General features: G+C 46.3%; 1 long non-coding RNA gene across 1 annotated transcript in view; it reads left to right on the forward strand.

Annotated features, from left to right (window-relative positions):
* The first annotated feature begins 2,553 nt into the window (after positions 1–2,553).
* Positions 2,554–18,563, forward strand: part of LOC107182887 — a 20,121-nt gene continuing 4,111 nt past the window's right edge. Inside the window, exons 1-2 of the long non-coding RNA XR_001513647.1 lie at positions 2,554–2,658; positions 7,018–7,024. This is a non-coding gene — a long non-coding RNA (uncharacterized LOC107182887). The remainder of the gene's footprint in view (positions 2,659–7,017; positions 7,025–18,563) is intronic.

Below are 18,563 nucleotides of genomic sequence, written 5' to 3' on the forward strand. Positions count from 1 at the left end.
TCTCAATGCTCACGAGGAGTGGTTCCCGTTAATCCCAGAATAGACCTGGCTCACGTGCTCCGTGGCCTCGATGTGCCCCTCACGTGCATCTGCATCACAGGGGAGGGCCTTGCTCACGTGATTTGGCTGCAATTTACATCAACGTGTCTCTTCACAGTCTTATGCAAACTCAGATGAAGCCCATCTCCCATTAGGTTTGCTAAATGTGTATGGAGCTTTTGTTTTGTGTTTAAATTGAGATTAAAACAGCAGGTCACTTATTTCAAGCTGACTGATCCCTCTCCTTATTCTCCTTTTTTCACCAAAATCATGGTAAGCATTGTATGAAGTCCTTGCAGCTGTCTGGGAGGTGCTTTAATGCTGACACCACACGCACGGCAGATACCTGCGAACCAGCACCTTATCTCAGAATCTCAGGCAGTTCCCTAGAAAAATCTCCACCCCATGGACTGTGATGAGGATCCTGAAAATCAAAAATGCGTGATTAAAAACCTTCAGCAACAACCACAGAGCTAAGTGACAGATTGCTGTCCAGTGTCACTACTTCGTATTTCTTGTCCATTGACTCAGCAGCAATGCTTCCTGAGCCCCCGCTCTGGCTGCTGTGCCAGCGAGATGCTGAGGTGGTTCCTTTTGAGGAAGCACAGACCCTGCTTTAAAGCGGGTGCAAGCCAGGAAGCCCACCAGGACGGGTGCCCAGATAGCTCAGAGCCATGCACAGTGTGGGGTCCCATGCCTGTACTGATGAGATGTGCAGTACAGTGACAAGTAGAATTCCAGGACTTCAGAAGAGGGAGAGAGCAACACAACTGGGGGTTCAGAGTCCCTGTCATAGCAAAGATGACAGTTAAGTGGACACACACCCTATTAGCTTTGCTTCTCTACTTACATCTCGCAGCCAAGTACAATTTTATTTGGAGAAATCCTATCTTTAGTGAGTGAGAGATTGACTACAATAAACAAAAAGCTCTTACCAGACACCTCTGGATAACACTGATTCAGGAAAAGAAAGCCTAGGTTTCCTTAAGAGAGTTGACACTTGTGCAACATCCAGCACCATATGTGGTAATCCTTTTGTTTGGGACAAATATACTGATTGTCAAGATATTGAGTTTCTCAAACAGACTGTTGTAGGCTTTTTGCAGTTCTTTCTTAAATAGTTCAGCAAGTGATATTAAATTTCTATACATTCTAAAACAGTGTGAGAGCCCTTCTCACATTGGGCATGTGGGCATCATGATCCTAAACACAATGAAGAGACAGAATCACCTTTGCTCTGAGAGGAGCACCTTCTGTCTTTTCCTAAGAGATGCAAGTCCATCTCCTCCAGCCTCTGTTCCTGACCCTGGGGCCGAAGCTGGCCACAGTGGACATGTGGCCTTTTCTAGACTGCTCTGTGGAGGCTGTCAGCTCTGTGGAGGTGGGGGTGGGGGGCGCGGGATGGGGGCAACTTCCCCACCACATCCTGTGCTAAGAAACCTTGATCCTTGTGAATTGTCATTGCATCTTCCGGAGGCCGTGGGGGTCCAGCTGCTGTGTATAAGAGATGCGACCTGGGGCATGTTACTTTCTCTCTCGGAACCTCAGGTTTTCCCATTGCAAAGCAGAGATGCTCATAGCAGGACCTACCCCATAGGGTTGCTGAGGAGTAACTTGTCTGGCTCAAAAATGTATCAGGTACAGAGTGAGTTCTTCAAATGTGTTAACCGGTGTGGCTGTTGCTATTATTGCCTTAGTTTCCTATGGCTGCTGTGACAAGTGACAACTGACTCCATAGCTTACAACAGCGCTATCTTACAGTTCTGGAGGTCATAATTCCAAAATCAGGCATAAGGGCTCAAGCCAAGTTGTTGGCAGGGCTATACCTTCTGAAATCTCTGAATAGAGAATTTATCCCCTACCCTTTCCAGGCTCTGGAGGCCTATTTCCTTGGCCTGTGGCCCCTTCTCCACCTTCAAAGCCAGCACCTTGGCATCTTCTCTTCTTTGTGACCCCTGTTTCTGTCCTCAAATCTTCTCTCTCTCACCCCCAGGGTCTAATCACCTCCTCACACCACCCACTGGGGGTTAGGACCTCAGCAAATGAATTTGGGGAGACACAGACATTTAGTTCGTAGCTGGTGCCCGGGTGGCGATATCTGAGAATGACAAAACTCAGTATGTACCTCACTGGGCTGCTAATTATCTAACAGCACTCAGCACAGTTCCCCCTCCATACACACAGCTACTGAGTGCATATATCTGGGCCCTCCATTACTTGTGAGAAGACTGCCATTCCATAATGACACTCCCGTTATATAATGATGTATCCTATCTAATAATAGACAAACATGGTAATTGACCGTGCCTTCGCCACACCTCCCATTGGCTAATCAGTGCGATATGCAAATTAATAGCCAACAAAGATGGTGGCTAATTTGCATACTGCAGGTGGGGCTGGCAGCGCACGGTGCTGCCCACAGGCCCTGGACCCCAGACCCCTGACCTGGTGAGGCGGAGCCTGTAGTGTCTGATGCTGCCCAGGGGATCTGAGCCTTGGATCTGTGACCTGGCGAGGGAGCAAAGTGGCAGAGAAGGTAGAGAGCCCAGGTGGCACAGAAGGGAGGGAGTCGAGGGCTAAGTGATGAAGAGAGGGAGTGAGGCAGCGGAGAAGGGAGCGGTCTCAGGAAGCCCTATTCTTGCAGGAATAGGCCCGAGGAAGCCCTATATATATATATATCTCCTGAGATCCTGAAAGAATGAGAACCCCCCACCTTCTCCGGGAGCAACAAGGAAGGACAGGGTGCTGGCTCGAGTTGACTCAGGCACCTCCCAGGCAGAGTAAGAGCTGTCAGAGTCAATTTGTCCCCAATCCTTCCTGTCAATTCTTTGCTCTCCCTGCTTCCTTTCTTGTCAGAACTTCCTCGGCCCCCAGAACATCTGCCTGTGGGTCTTGATCATGGCTGCCCTTGCACCTTCTAAATAAAAACTCTGGTTTTGACCAACATGTGGGGGCTGTAAAGACACTTTAAACATCTTGCAAGCAACTCCTTCCTGGGAGGGATGGAGCAGTCCTGCTGACGGCAGTGTCAACAGTGTCTATTTGTCTAGACCAGGGGTGGGCAAACTTTTTGACTCGAGGGCCACAATGGGTTCTTAAACTGGACCGGAGGGCCGGAAGAAAAGCATGGATGGAGTGTTTGTGTGAACTAATATAAATTCAAAGTAAACATCATTATATAAAAGGGTACGGTCTTTTTTTTTTTTTTTAGTTTTATTCATTTCAAACAGGCTGGATCTGGCCTGCAGGCCGTAGTTTGCCCACGGCTGGTCTAGACTCTAGTGCCACAAAGGTCTACAGCAAAGATCAGCCTGAACCTACAATGTGGGGAAACATAGTGTTAGGTTTAACTCCACAGCCTGACTCCCAAACACCCAGGCCATCTCTTGCCTAAGGGAGTACCCATCCTCCCCTAAGTTTCCCTACCATTACTGCTCTGGCCAACTCCGGGGGGGGATGGGGGAAAAGCACCCATGGACTCCTAGTGTTCTTGGTCATCTGCTCTCCAGGCCTTTGTGTCTAAGCTACTGCACAGGTCATGGGGACAGTGGCCCACACTGAATTCCCCTGTCCACATCAGAGCTTTAGCTCCTTATGGGGCCGGGACCTATGGCAAATGATGTCTTCACCACTAGGTGCCACTTCATCTTGAATCACACAAAGGCCCTCCTAAGCAGCTCTTGGCTCTTGCCCTTATCTTTGCCTGGAAACTCATAGACTCCTCTATTTCTGGCTCTTGCCCCCTTTCCTGCAAAGCTATTTGGGTTGTTATCTCCAGACTGCCCTCTTCTGCCCTCTCTGCCACGGGTGGGCCTGGCAGCAGGGTTGTTGACGGCCATTCCATGTTATCTTCCTTTTTCCTCCATATCAGAACCCTGACCTTGTTCAGGTGGCTGTGCACCCAGTGGGAAGACAACATCCCACGTCCCATAGAGATTTGTGGGACCTTGGCTCCATCTCCAATTCTGATAATAGGTGACTCTTTAACCCTACCTGGTGGCCCTGGCCCTGGTTGATCTAGTGACACAGCAATGCAGGGCTGTGTATGTGCAGGGCACAGTTCACAGCAACATGAGTGGCACTCTCCCAGGATGGTGGTGTTTACCTTGCCCTCTGGGGTTCCCACACATGCTCTGTGGCTCTGTGAGCTCTTGGGACTCCCATCCCAGCTCCAGTCATTGCTCCTTCCCATGTCACCTTCACACAGCCTGTTGCATTCTCTCCATTTGCCCCCTCGAACTCTGTACTTACTGACATAGCCTCTATAGACCAAGCCCCAGACTCCTACAGAAGCAGTGTGCCACCTTCAGATTTATAACAATCTCCTGAATTTTGATGGGGTGGGGCATGCTCTAGACAACCTCTATATATCCAGCTGCTTTCGGACTGTGTGTTCTTGAACCCTTGGTGAAGATATAGTGTACACTTTCTGCCCAGGACTTAAGATAATGGGATGCTGACCCACAACACTGGCTAACTTTACGTAATAGGGTGTACTGGGGAGAGACTCAGAGTGGGGAGCAGGAGAGCCAACAGGGAACATATTTTTACATTGCCAAACCCAAGCACTAAATCTCCCCTGAGAGCACCCCACTGTGCAGGAAATTCCCAAAGGAGTCCGCTGGATGATGAGAACTCAGTACCAATTAGAGTTTAATTCATTTGCTGCCTGCCTCTGTTACAGTAGCATTCTAAGGGTAATGGATGTTTCACAGGCATTCAAAGAACAATAGTGTCTCTCCCATCAGGTGGCTCAGGCTAGTACCTGGACATCACAAGTTTTTTAAGTAGTAATATTGGGTTTTGGCTAATTTCTCCTGCAGGATTATGCACTCTGTAGACATTAAAGCTTTTCTTCCTGAAGGAATTAACTATCATTGTAAATAAAGTTACTCGCTTCAATTAGGCACAAAGATCATGGACAGATTGCCCATTGGTCTGAAGGGCAGATCTGGTCATTCGTGGTCAGATCTGCCCTTCAGACCAATGTGTTCATCTGTTCATCTTCAACTTGGCACAACCATAGTGAACTTGGACCTATCACAGTTCTGCTTATAATTTCATAGGTGATTCTATAAATTGACTGAAGGACCTACTTTTTAAAAAGCTCACACGCACACACACATACATGCATACACATGCACACACATGCATAAAGCAAAAATGTTGCTTTATTTGATCTTTGAAACCAAATTAACATCTTCCCAGCAATGCTATTCTCATACATAAATATCTCATGTTCCTAAAGGCTTCTGATGGTGCCAATAAGCATTTGCTTATAATTTGTTGTTGAAAAACAAAGTTTCAATGCATTCACAGCCCATTTATTTTGCTGATCTTTGAAAGACATCAACCAATTGAACACTAGAGTAATTAATACATGAGTGTACAAACATACATGCACACATACAGACTCATGTGTCAATCATTGCAGGATTCTATAATATACAGAATATATATTCTATAGAGTGAATACACATATTCTATATACAAACTACTTACGTACATATACTCATGTAAATCAGTACAGTATTTTATAAAATACTAGGAGCCCAGCCAGCGATTCGAAATCGTGTGGCGCCGCCCACCCTCAAGTCGCTGGTCCAGCCCTGCCTCGCTCTCAGGTCCTTGAAGCAGCTGTGGTTGTGGCAGCTGCTGATCAGGCCCACACCCAGCGCAGGTGCGCTGAGGCCCCTGCTGCCCTGCCCCCGATGCTGCTCTTCCTGTCTGGTTGACCCGTTAAGGCATCCCGGTTAATTAAACATATTTCTCTATTTTATATATATATTATATATATGTAATATATAATATATATGATATAATGTATAGAGAATATGTATATTCTGTATGCATATATAAATATTCTATATACAAACCACACACACACACTCCTATTCATTCCAATGCAATCTTCCACTTTTCACATAATGTGCATATTTGTATTTTTCTAACCCCTTGAAAGGTGAACCCCTAAGCCTCCTCCAGTGTAAATAATGCATTGCAGTAAAATATGGACTGTCAAACTCAGGCAACAATTAATTATATAGCACATAAATCCTTTCCTCCAAATGACTAATACACAGGCCTTCGTGCATAAATGTTTCTCTGAATTTTGTTTGAACTACTTGCCTCATAACATCAGATGGTGCAGTCAGGATAATTTTCATTAGAAAAATAATTATAGGCTAAATATGGTTAATAAAACATTAACTATAAATTTAAATATTTTAAAAGCATGTCCTTCTAGAAGCAGCTTCTAATGAATTTTGATGAAAATACCATGATTACTTAAGAAAAAAATAAATAGACGTGATTATTGCACACAATTGTGAGATTGATGAATTACAAAAAACACTTTTGACTCGGCAATAATTATTCTGGGTGATCTGCTTCATAAAACTGAGATTATAAGTAGAAAAAAACATAATAATAATTCCTCACAGATGACAGACTATGTGGTCTAATTTTGATTCATTCTAGATTCTCAAAATTGTAGTTATTAGTCAATTGTAAATCCTTCAAGTTTTGAAGTTTAAAATAATATCAAAATGTAAACTTCTGTTAAGAGATTTCACATTGATTTAAAGGTTCAACAAAGAGGCTTTCCATCAGCTCTGAGAAAGGGTGGGCCTCCCCTCCTCACCTGGGAGAGTGTGTCTGAGGGTAAAACTGACCTGCCCCCAGCGGTCTCAGTCCTGTCCCCATCCCTTCTTGGTGGCATCTCACTATCACCTGTGTTTTCTCAGCATTACTTGTCCTCTTTACTTCTTCCTTAAGGTCCCTTTGGGTCTTCCACTCAAGACTAACATTGGAATCTGTTCTGAATGTGCACACTTTGGGATCATGGTTTTGGGATCTCCTCAGATGACAGTAGCTCATCAGATTCACTAACAAGAGCCACTTTTCAAAAGAAAGAAGCTTAGTCAAGGCAGCTCCTGCCTCTCCACCTGGCCCCTTAGAACATGAGGCCAGCAACAGAACCCTGGTGGCCATCAGAGGGGCCTTGGGTGATCGCTGAGGCTTGTTGGGCCTCTTCTCAGTGTTGGAACCAATTCTTTTTTTTTAATTTTTATTTTATTTTATTTTATTTATTTTTTAAATCTTTTATTACAAAGGGTATTACATATGTGTCCATTTTTACCCCCGCCCTAGACAGTCCCCTGCCTCCCCTCCCGCTGAAGTTTGACAATCTGTTTGAGGCAGCTCTGCCTCTGTATCTATTATTGTTCAAAAGTTTATAAAGGTCTCAATTATCCATGAATGAGTGAGATCATGTGGTATTTTTCCTTCATTGACTGGCTTATTTCACTTAGCATAATGCTCTCCAGTTCCATCCATGCCGTTGCAAATGGCAAGAGTTTGGAACCAATTCTTGCCTGAGTTAAGAACACAGTAGACTAACCAGGGCCCCACACAGCTCACAAAGGGAACTTTCTTGATACCAATGGCTAGGAGACTATTAATCTCAAAGATTTGTTCTCTCTCCCTGTGTGCCACAGAAGTCACGAACATGGCATTCGTGACTCCCCTGGTCTGTGGAGGGTGGAGTAAGTCACTGTACTGAGTCATAGGAACCAGAGAGGCCTTCTGGCTGCTGGGGGAGGGGGGTGAGAATGGGATGCAGAATTTAGTTGGTTACCCCTACTTTGGATAAGAAGGTTCCTTCTTGGATGGGACCAAACCCCACATGGACAGCACTGGGTTTGCAAACATGTTTACCATAACAAGAACAAGACTGTCTTTATGCAAAGACTAATTTCCTTAGAGGCTCTCATCACATGAGGATGAACAAGGGGACTCTGGTAAATTGGTTTGATAGCACTTACCCTGATCTCTTTTCAAATTCCACATTTTTAAGCAGATTCCATCTTACTAATTCCCTTTCTAATTCCCTTAGAGTATGATAAAAACTTTACCCCTGCTTTTCAGTATCAGGCTAAGACAGGACATGTGTGAGGTTGGGCAGGTCAGGAAACTTCTCTGCTCTCTCTGGTGGGACATAGGAGTGGGGCTCCTGTCTGCCTGTCCACAGGCCCATCTAGCTCTGCCGTGGCTTGCACTGGCTGGTGGCTCACTCTGACGCCTCTGCTCTTTGTTCACTCAGCAGCCCTGGCTTGGGTACGAGGTCTCTCCTTTTCTCACACTAGGATGGAAGCTATTTGGAGTCAGCTCTGGAATGGGCTCAGGCCCCAGAAGTGAGGAACCGAGGAGTTGGGAGAGGTTGCTGGAGGGACCTGAGAGTCCCTGTGAGGCTAACTCTAAGATCTGCTGTTGTGTCTGGGATGGAGCTGGGCAGGCAGAGGAGGGAAGAAGGGCTCTCTCTCCTTTAAGTCCTCCCAGTAGCGGGGTTGAAGGTGGGAACAGAGGACACAGAAGAGCCCTTCCCCAGCGTGGGCTGGATCCTGGGGGTAGGGAAGGCTGGTAGCCTCAGGCCCTCTTTGCTCTGCCTGACCAGGTCAGCACTGATTTGGGTACCTCCCTGTCTACACTGTGTGTCCAAGCCTTTCCTAACATCTCTTGGCACCTGCCTGGAGCAGGCACCCACAATGACATCCATATCCTCCTGGCTTCTCCTTCCTGCACCTTCCCCTCTGAAAGATGTAATTCTCTCCCTGAGTCTCTCTTCTCTCTTATGATTATGATGCTCCTTGCTGCCTGGTTCTTGGTGTGGCATCCAGGATTCCTGCTTAGCCACACCTGCCTTCAGACACCATGCATCCCTTCCTGTCTCCTGACTGGTGGCCTTTTCAGACCAAGAGAGAAAGCCCTACTTTTGTTGGCTTTAGCATCTTCCCCAGACTCCCAGGCAGGGCTGTCCCCTCTTTAGCTCCTGTCTCCCTTGATCCTGACCTGCTTCCGTTGACTTTGGGTAGGTGTTGCTGGGCGTGCCCCCATAAATCCAGCAACTCAATCTTAATCACCTCTCTCCTTTCTCACTTTGAACTTGACCTGCCAACAGCAGACACCCAACAAATGTGTGCTGCATTGAATTGAAGACCTAGAGATGCAAATGGAAACTTTTATTCCCCTCACATTGAGAGTGTGGGCTGTTCTCCACTTCACCCATGCGTGGGTCTCAGTAAAGCCGCTCGGTGCCCAGGAAGAGTGAGAGGGGTGAGGAGGCAGTAGTGAGAGGGAAGTTTGTGCAAACACCATTTGGAAAAATTAGAGGAGGCGTGTTCTAGGAAGGACCAGTGATGCACAGATTTTCAAATAGGAGCTGTCGGGCAGGTGAGGTTGCAGGTGGGCATGTTATCATAATCCTGTTCCAGATCACTTTCAACAAGAGTTAAATAAACAACATGATTCAATGAACAGAAAGTACCAGGGAATTCCCCACATACCAGGTACAAAGAGCAGAGGAGATGAGAATTAATGTCGGTTATGCTGTAATTACTACGGATCCGACACCCTTCATTATCAGCGATTTACATCTTCAAATAGCCAAAGACACAACCTCAGAGATGCCCGTTTGCCTTATTTTCACTGTGTTGTCTTGGGACTCAGAAAGTAAGGTCCCTAGGCTGGTGCCTCCTTACAGGGGCCCATGCCCTCCTGAGTTGGTAGGCAAGAAAGTGCTAGTCACCCTGCTGGAGAGACAGATCAGGAAATAAAGGTTTGCTTTGCTCATCATGAAACCACAATAAAAACTCCCTGTTTTGCTTTCTGTAGTTGTGTGTGTGAGATAAATGGTATATTTTCAGGACATTGAGAGATCTGTTGGGACATTCAAAATGCCATTGCCAACATTTTTGGTGAGTTCATTGTCAGTGAATCAGAAACATATGACTTAAATTACCATAAAAACCCATGTTTAGAATTTAATGAAAATGGTCTTTGGCAAATGGACACTGAGTGTCATCAGAGGAGGTTGGAAACAGACTGAGGAGGGGCCAAGGATCATTCCCAGCGGTGGCACCTGCATCAGCCTGGCTGCACAGCTGAGCTGTGTCCTGACACTGTGTGCGATGTCGTCATCCCACAGCAACTCTGCTGCCCAGCACTTGGGCCTGAACCTGAGTCTGCCCCTCTTCTCCCTCCCACCTCTCCCTATGCCCATGTTGTTCTGCTCTGCTGTCCATTTGGGGAATGTCTAGCTTGTGAGTTCCCACTGTGCTGTCATTCCCAGAGCTCTGATCACTAACACCCGATGCTTCCTACAGGGAGGCTGGTGATCAGTGCTGATGTGTGGTGGAGGTGATGGCAAAGCACACTGGGACTTGTCTCCAGGCCAGCGTGTCCCTTACCCCCGTTCCCTTCTCCCCCTTTCCCTCCCTCTATCGCTCTTACCTCGTCTCTCTCCCCTCTTCTCTCTCTCCCTCTTCCTTCTCTCTGTTTCTTTCTTTATCCTGAAACAGAAATAAAAGAATGCACACTTTTCTTAGCTTAAATCCAACTATATTTTCAGGTGTCTGTGTTTGTGAGAAAAGTGGGAAATGGATCTGTCTCCACTCCTCCCTTTTATTTTCATCTCTGTCTCTACTTCTGTTTTCCCATTTCTTGTCTCTGTATATGTGCATATGCATGTGTATAACTACATTACTATTACATTTTTCACTTGATATCTATCCATGTCTAGACTTCCTAAATTGTTCCATTTCATTCTGTCTAATCTTTGCAGCACCATCGTTTTTGGTATGTTGGTACCCAGTATATCTGGTAAGGCAAATATTTACTCATTGCCTCTTTAAACATTTTCTTGCATGTTTATTTTCCAGGTAACCTTTAGAAGTATTACACCCGATTCTTAGAGAGATTGCATTAGAACTAACTAACATTGCATTAACCATATAAGCATTTTGAGGAAAATTGATCTCTTCCAATGTTAAATTTTGTCCCCTGTTAACTTTTCTCCCCTTCTACCTCATTGAGAAAAACCTCCCAGCTCATTGTCTTGTAGATGGTCACCCCATTTCCCGATCCTTGGCAACTGCTGTGTTCCTCAGACTCCATGTAGGATGATGGAATATGAGTGGAGGTGGGAAGGCAGTTCCCAGGTTGGACCTGCCCAGTGGAAGCTGCCCTGACTCTTATCTCCGCTTCCCACAGACAGCCCTAGGCAGAGGGGTGGGCCACCCTCAACCACAGCCCACAGGAATGTCGAGTGACACACCCCACACAGCAAGAAGGCCCTGGAGGCTGCATGGTCTCATGGAGCAGAGCTGCCCCAGCACAGGGGCACTCCCTTCTGGAGACTGTCCTATCAGGGAAAGGCCTTCTCCAGGCCACTTCATGTGTAGATCTCTGTGAAAGCAGCTTAGTCTGCATGCCACAGGGCGACTGTCCAAGAATACAGCACCTTGTCCCATTTGTCCAAAATTCTAAATATCCTTTGGTAAGACTGTTAGGAGTTTTCATTGTATTGAATTTATGCCTAGTTATGTTATCATTTTTGTTGCTGTTATAAAGAGTTTCACTTATTACACAATAACTTGTGGTTGACAATATGTGGGGAACATTGATTTTGAGAATTTATTATCTGGCTTTATTGCTAATTTCTATTTATAAATTTTAGTTTCCTCTTGCATCCATGTGTGAACATTTACAAATATTTCACATGCAGATGATATTCTCCTTTGTCCTTTTTCCGATGTAATGATCTGAAGGCTCAGTGGCAATAGCTGGCCAGGTCTTTTCTTTAAATCCCTTTACTTACATAAACGCACTGTTCTCTACTGACACATCTCCTCTATGATACCTCTTCTAGGTCATACCTTCAACGGCTCCAATGCCCACCTGAGTTTCTCCACTTCGATGTCTTTTTCTACCCTCATGCATTCAATAAACCCACATGCTCTGAAAAGCCAGCTTTCCCTGGAGGACCATGGTGCTGAGCTTAATTGCCTGGACTACTTTCCATTATCCCATCCTTTTTCTTTTCTCGGGTCTAGGTGCATCAGCTCCTGCAGCCTCTGCCTGTCCAGCCCTCAGTGGCCATGCTGCATCTGGGCCTTTCTATGCCCTTGGTCCATACTGTTTATGTAGAATTCTGGCATCTTCATTTAAAAATTTCCAGCTGCAGTATAAGCCCTACTAGAAAGGCAGAAAGCAGCTATGGTATGTTATCTGTGTATAACACGTTGTAGGCTCTCAAGGTGGAATAAAGTTGAATTCAACAAATGCTTTTTAGGCATCTATCATGGGCCAGCCTGGGTAGAGAGCCATACCCCTCATCAGAGGAGGGAGGTACCCTCCAACAGTTAAACACACCCTTGATAGTGCCAGGAATGGTTTCTCTGTGCTGGGTAATAATTGTTGACCAATTATAAAGTGTTTTTATTTTCTTCCTACATGGAACATGGGCACACTCTAACCCTTAACCTGAAATGCAGAATGTAGATTTTATTTCCTGCTGTGAAGCCCCAGGTGTGGGGAGTCCCCTGACCTCTCTGTACTTCCCTTCCTCGTTGGGACAGTCCCCACCCCCACAGCTTCAGGGCTTCCCTTTCTTCTTACACTTTGGGAGACTTCTTGAGGATAAATTAGGCGCTAGCAAAATATTCTGAGGAAGACACTGTATAGATATAATGCTGAGCTTTCCCTGCTCTAACTGGCTAAAAATACTGCTGAGTGGAGGCTGAACGAATGACCACATTGTTTCCTTAGGGAGCTCCTTCCAGCTTCCAGGGACAGTCCCCACGAGGCTCAGTCTTTTAAGAAAGAGGGTGGGGAAAAAACGGGAGGCGCCTCCATTTATAACGGGCTGTATTATTCTTAGAACACACCCCTTGAGCAGGGCCCTGTGAAGTTGCTGAGTTGGCAGGATTTAAACATGAGATCAATGGGTCCTGAAGTCCCTATGTGCTGTGGCTAGCGTTCCTGGGCCTTCCTGGTGCCCATTACCTGCAATGGACATTGGTGCCACTATAGACTTGACTATGTTTTTAAATGATAGACAGAAAGAGTAAAGTTCCTGGACATACAACAACAAAAAAACAATGATAAGAAAGGAAACTCTTGTTGGTTAAACAAGAGTGCCAACCTCACCTGCCATGCCCGCATCTTTGCCCAGCCTGTTTTAACAGATGCGCAGATGATGGGGTGTCCTCTCCCAAAGGGACCACTCCTAACATCATTAGGGATTCCCTAAGAGAGACCATTCATTTCAAGGTAGATGAATGAAAAACAGCATGTTTATCATCTAGCACACTCAAGAGATCTGACACAAGATACCACTCTATACACTCCAAGCCCCAGCTCTGAGGCCCCTGAGCCGAAGCCCACCCTCAGCTTTGTGCTGGACTTTCACAACCTACTGCCAAGAAGAGTGTGAGGCCAGACCCAAGGCATGGTTCTGCTGAGCAGGAACAGCTGTTTGCCCCATCTCCAAATGCCACCAGGGGCTGGACATGTGGTCACTGCACTGCTCCTGCCCCTGTTATCCAGGAGGGACATGTGAACTCAGACCACCAGCCCCTCGTGTCTCTGACTATACAGTGACTAGAGGCCCGATGCATGTAATTTGTGCACTTGGGGAACCCCTCAGCCCAACCTGTGCTCTTTTGCAGTCCTGGAGCTCTCGGGGGATGTCCGACTGATGACTTAAGCCTGCTCCCTGTGGAATGGAACTAAGCTGTCAGTCAGACATCCTTAGTGCTGCCATGGAGGTGGGAGAGGCTCTCGCCATGGCCACTGTGCTTGCCAACCGTGACCCCGGATTCTGGCTGAGCAGTGCTCCCCCTGTGGGAGCTCACTGACCACCAGGTGGCAGCTCCTGCATTGAGCATCTGCCCCCTGGTGGTCAGTGAGCATCATAGCGACCAGTCGTTCTGCTGTTTGGTTGATTTGCATAGTAGCCTTTTATTATATAGGATGTCTCTCACCCTGAACCATGTCCTGAGTCCCACAGTCACTAGTGCCATCAAAGACTCCAGTTGGCCTGTGGAAGTGCCCTTCAGTAAGGCTTCCCAGGAGATTTAGTGAAAGGGGCTGAGACACATGTGCGTGTGGAGACACCAGGCAATCACCCACCTCTTCTTCTAATATATGAGACATGGGAAGCACATCTCAGCTTCCAACAAGTATGGGGAATGCCATAACCTCATTGGTAGAGGGCCAAGTTCACCACCTTCCTTGCACCATCCTGTTGTTCACCATGTTAGAAAGGGCCTCTTCATGGTTCCAAATTCACTGTCTTTATTCTCACTTTGTATCTCTGTCCCACTAGTTAGGACAGATCTTGTTGGGCTGGTCAGATGCTAAGCACCACCTCCTTGACAGCCTGGTACCAGGAGCTGCATCAGGAATGGCCCTTGGCAGACCCAGTCTTCATCCTGCAGATTCACCTCTCGCCCTCATATTAGAGGAAACAGTCCCTCCCATCATCCAAAAGCCAGTTCCTAAGGTGTCTGAAATGAGGCATTGAATAGCGGTTGTCTGCCATACCTGAAAAATAAACTTCATTCTATCAAACTTAGGCAAACCTGCCAGGTCCCCCTATTGGTAAAATCCCTGTGTTCCAGTCCACTTGCAAACCTGGCCTCAACGAGTGCTTATATTACAGAGGGCTTAGACTGGGACTCCCCATTAATCAGATGGGGAGTGAGAACATTTAACATGAGGCTCTTTGACTCCTTTCAGGAGACCCTCAGGCCCTGATGGCTCTGACTACAGGTCATCAGTGGATTTAACCAATGGCTGTGTGGTCCAAATGCAATAGTGCTGTCACAGCGTCATGTAAAAGTGAATGCTCAGTAAGTACTAAGCATCTCCTCTTAATTCTGTGTTACATGTAAAATGAGTGCATCTTTTCACATAAACAGCAAAATCAAGCTGAGATGCCCATAGCTTTATAAATGAAAAACTCATGTGTTTCCTTACTAGCAAACGTCTTCTCAGAGTTAAGGTGTGAGGTCTACATGAAACTAAAGCCAAGAATTCTAAATACATATTTCAACAAGTATTAAACCACTCAATTATTTAAAGTTTGTAAATCCACTAAGCACTGTTAATGACAATTACTACTTTTTTTCTTGTGGACTATGGAAGAAAGACATCAGAACCCCTTCTACTGAGATGACACATCTCCCTGTGGTTTGACTGGGCACAGGGTCAGGGAGAAGAGTACACATGGCTGGTCCCTGATGAAATTGAGGAATAGACAGCTTCCCTGAAGCCTATTGTCTCTTCTTTCTGCTTAATTTTCCCCAATTTTGATAACATTACTTCCTCTCACCAGGGTGCCTCACCCCTTGGGAGGGAATCTGAATCTATTCTAGTGGGAACCTTTGTATTCTAGGGTCCCCTAGTTCAGGGGCCCTCACGCCTCAGCTCTGGTTGGTGAATGAACCTGGTATTTGTGGGGTTTAGTTCCAGAAGCAGGTGGAAGAAAAATGTTTGGATAAGGTTCCTTGAAAATGCACCACGTAAAGTTCAAGGTCGATGATGAGGATCTCAGGTTTATAAATCAAGTTGACCCTGCTTGAAGCTACCTAGACAACCTTCCTCAATTAACAGTTCATTGGAAATCCGTGTCTTTGCTCTGACAGGAAAAGCCTCTGTTTCAATTTTTTTCCTTCTGATCTAAAGTACAACCTAGAGCCTCTGGGGTGTGCAAAGTCCTCATAGTAACTTTTATTTTCTCACCCTTTGCCATTCTCTTTCCGCCGGTTTCCCCTCCCTGAGTGAGGCTGATGTGTGAAAAGCAGGGCAGCCATGTGTCACTCGCTCCAAAGTGAGCTGGCCTGTTAATGTGTCTGAAGAAAGATTCCGCTCAAACTTGGCCACTGGGACTGTGTCTTGGTTGACCTGGTGGAGTGTTATAAATAAATTACAGCTTTGTGGGGCAGAAAACAAGGGCTCAATTATCTCTGTTTCCTCCAGAGACAAAGCTCACTGGGAGCAGGAGCAGCCTGGAGTTGCTGTGGGCAGGGGGTGGGTAGGCCATGTGGGTACTGGCCTGGGTTGGGTAAACAGGGCTGCTGGCTGAGGTGATATCCCTCACCAAGTGCAGGTGTTGAGGTTTGCATCTTTAGGTGGGCATGTGTCTCCATAGCATGTTTTTCTTGTTAGGGTACATTTCCATTCTGCTAGCAAGGCTGTGACTCAGTGACATAACCTTCCTGCTGCTGGGTTGGCTGGCACACAAATAACCAGGGTCCTAGGGCTTCAAGGAATAGCATGGACAGACTCAGAAAAACAACACGTGGGGTATTAAGCAAGATATGAACATTGGGGGTATGTGTGACTGTGTATGTGGTGGGCAGTCACATGGCGCATGGCTCAGAGCAAGAACTCAGTAACGCAGGAGTTCTTGCTTCCACCTGCTTCTGGGGCTAAACCTGGCAAAGAGCAGTGCCTAGGTTAGTTGCTGCCTCAGTGGTGACTTCAACCAGCTACTTCTGAAAGACTGAGAGGCAGAGAATAAGGGACCTTTGGAGCAGAATGTTGAGTCAAGTTTGCAAGGGAAAACCTAAACAGTGCTCTGTAAACTGTAACACTGTCAATAGGCCTGTGAGTTGTTCTTACTGTACAGCATTTAATCTTTGCAGATTTTTCATGTTTAATGGCAAAAGTTAATCTGAGGCTAAACCACTGTACCCCAGCTTATACATGGAGTCATGCTGTATTAGCTTCCGGTGGCGGTTATAACAAATTACCACACACTAGGTGGCTTTGAACAACACGAATTTATTCCCTCACCATTCTTTGGGCCAGAGGTTAGAAACTGAGGTGTCAGCTGGGCCACACACCCTCCGAGGCACTGAGGGAGGATCCTTCTTGCCTCTTCCAGCTCCTAGGTCTCTGGGCTTGTGCCAGCATCACTACAGTGCCTGACTCCATCTCCAGGTGGTTTTCTTCCCTATGTGTCTTTGTCTCAACTCTCCCTCTCAGTGGGCTGCAGGCAACAGAAGCCATTACCCACCAGCTTATGATCATTAACCTAGTGATATCCACATAGACCTTTTTCCAAGTAAGGTCACATTCCAGGTTCCTGTGGGCATACCTTTTGGGGAGGGGGCAGTATTCAACCTACATGCCTATGTGCCTACAACTACCTATATGCCAAGTCCACACATGCAGTGTGTATGCTGTCATGCCTGGGGCATGTTTATAGTTATTTTTTCAATGTTTCTTCTACAAGGAAGGGGTCCTCCATGGGGGATATGGAAGAAGGGTGGATTTCAGGCACATTGGGAACCCCAAAAGAAATGTCCACTGAGGTTTTGTCCTATCTTCAATTATTTATAAATTACAGGACAAAAAATCCTGTACTCAGCATATGAGTGTCTCCTGATAAACAGAAGATAAGTAGGGAATGTCTAAAACTCACAGAGAAAGAGAAGCCAGGGTGGGTCAGGGGTTGTCCGTTCATCCAGAATGAGAGAGACTGGCTAGCTGGTTTCTGGTGGTTCTGAGACAGCTGTCAGCACATGGCTCACTGAGCTCATCCCCACCACTTCCGGTCTGAGTTAGGCCAGGCCCCAGGTGGAGGGGGCACCTCCAGCTGTTTCCTGCCCTGAGCCCCTGCTTCACAGTGTCCAAGCAGCACTGGGGGTAAGGGTTCTGGGGATCTCTGTGGAAGCATCTGGACTCTTTGCAGAGGGCAAGCAGATGTGCTGTGTGTCTGCGTGGCCAAGATGTAGCTATAGGGTTGCAGCATACATTACAGACACACCGAGTCTCCTGCTTACCCTCGTTATCCAAACCAGTGGATTTAGAATCCTTGGAGAGGGGCTCAGGGCCATGTCCCACACTGCTTTTCAAAAGCAATTTAGAGTCTCTTGGGATAGAATAAGAAAAAGGAAGAGAATGAAAAGAGAACTTGGAAACTCCTGGGAGCAAGAGAACAACTCAGGCTGGGAGAAATTCAGAGCAATTAGTGATTGGAATTGGCAGAAAAAAATGGTGCTAGGTAATTAATTAATACCTGGAGTCTACACAGTGTCTGCACAAGTGCCTGCAATGCCCTGGAGAGGCACTAGGGAGAGGAAATGGAGAATCAGGTGAGAGAATACTAGTAGTCAGGGGTGAGAAAGGAGACGGGTTTTGGTGAGGGATACTTAATTGACCTTATTTTCCCTAATTTATTACGATATGAGTAGAGCATTCCCTGAATGATAAAGAGGAAGTGAAGTCTATCAAAGTATGTGTTGTTGCTTAAGCACATGCTCATGTCTATCAATCATGAGCAGACGCAAGGAGACAAAATTCGAGAACACACAGCATCGAGGCGGGGGGCGGGGGACGACGACTAATAATCCAGTTTGATAAATTATCCAGCTGGTGCATTTTGTCAGGCTCAAAGGGGAGGTTTTAGGAATCTTAGAAGTCACCACTTCATTGGTGCTGGCCAATTTTCCTTCCCCAAGGAGTTCTCATTACGGAGAAATTTGGAGCCTACATTCCCTTTGCAAAGGATGAGGCGTGTCCTCAGGTTGAGAGACATTTGGAAATCATCACTGTTTGTGTTCCCTTTCGTATTTTATGTAAATACTTTACTATTAATAAGCTCACTTCCCAGAGCAAAGGAGTGTGCTCTAATCCAACAGAGATCTTTGAGCAGCCACGAGAAAGAGCAGGAA

Source organism: Myotis davidii, unplaced genomic scaffold, assembly GCF_000327345.1.
Source record: "Myotis davidii unplaced genomic scaffold, ASM32734v1 scaffold135, whole genome shotgun sequence".
Lineage (NCBI taxonomy): Eukaryota > Metazoa > Chordata > Mammalia > Chiroptera > Vespertilionidae > Myotis > Myotis davidii.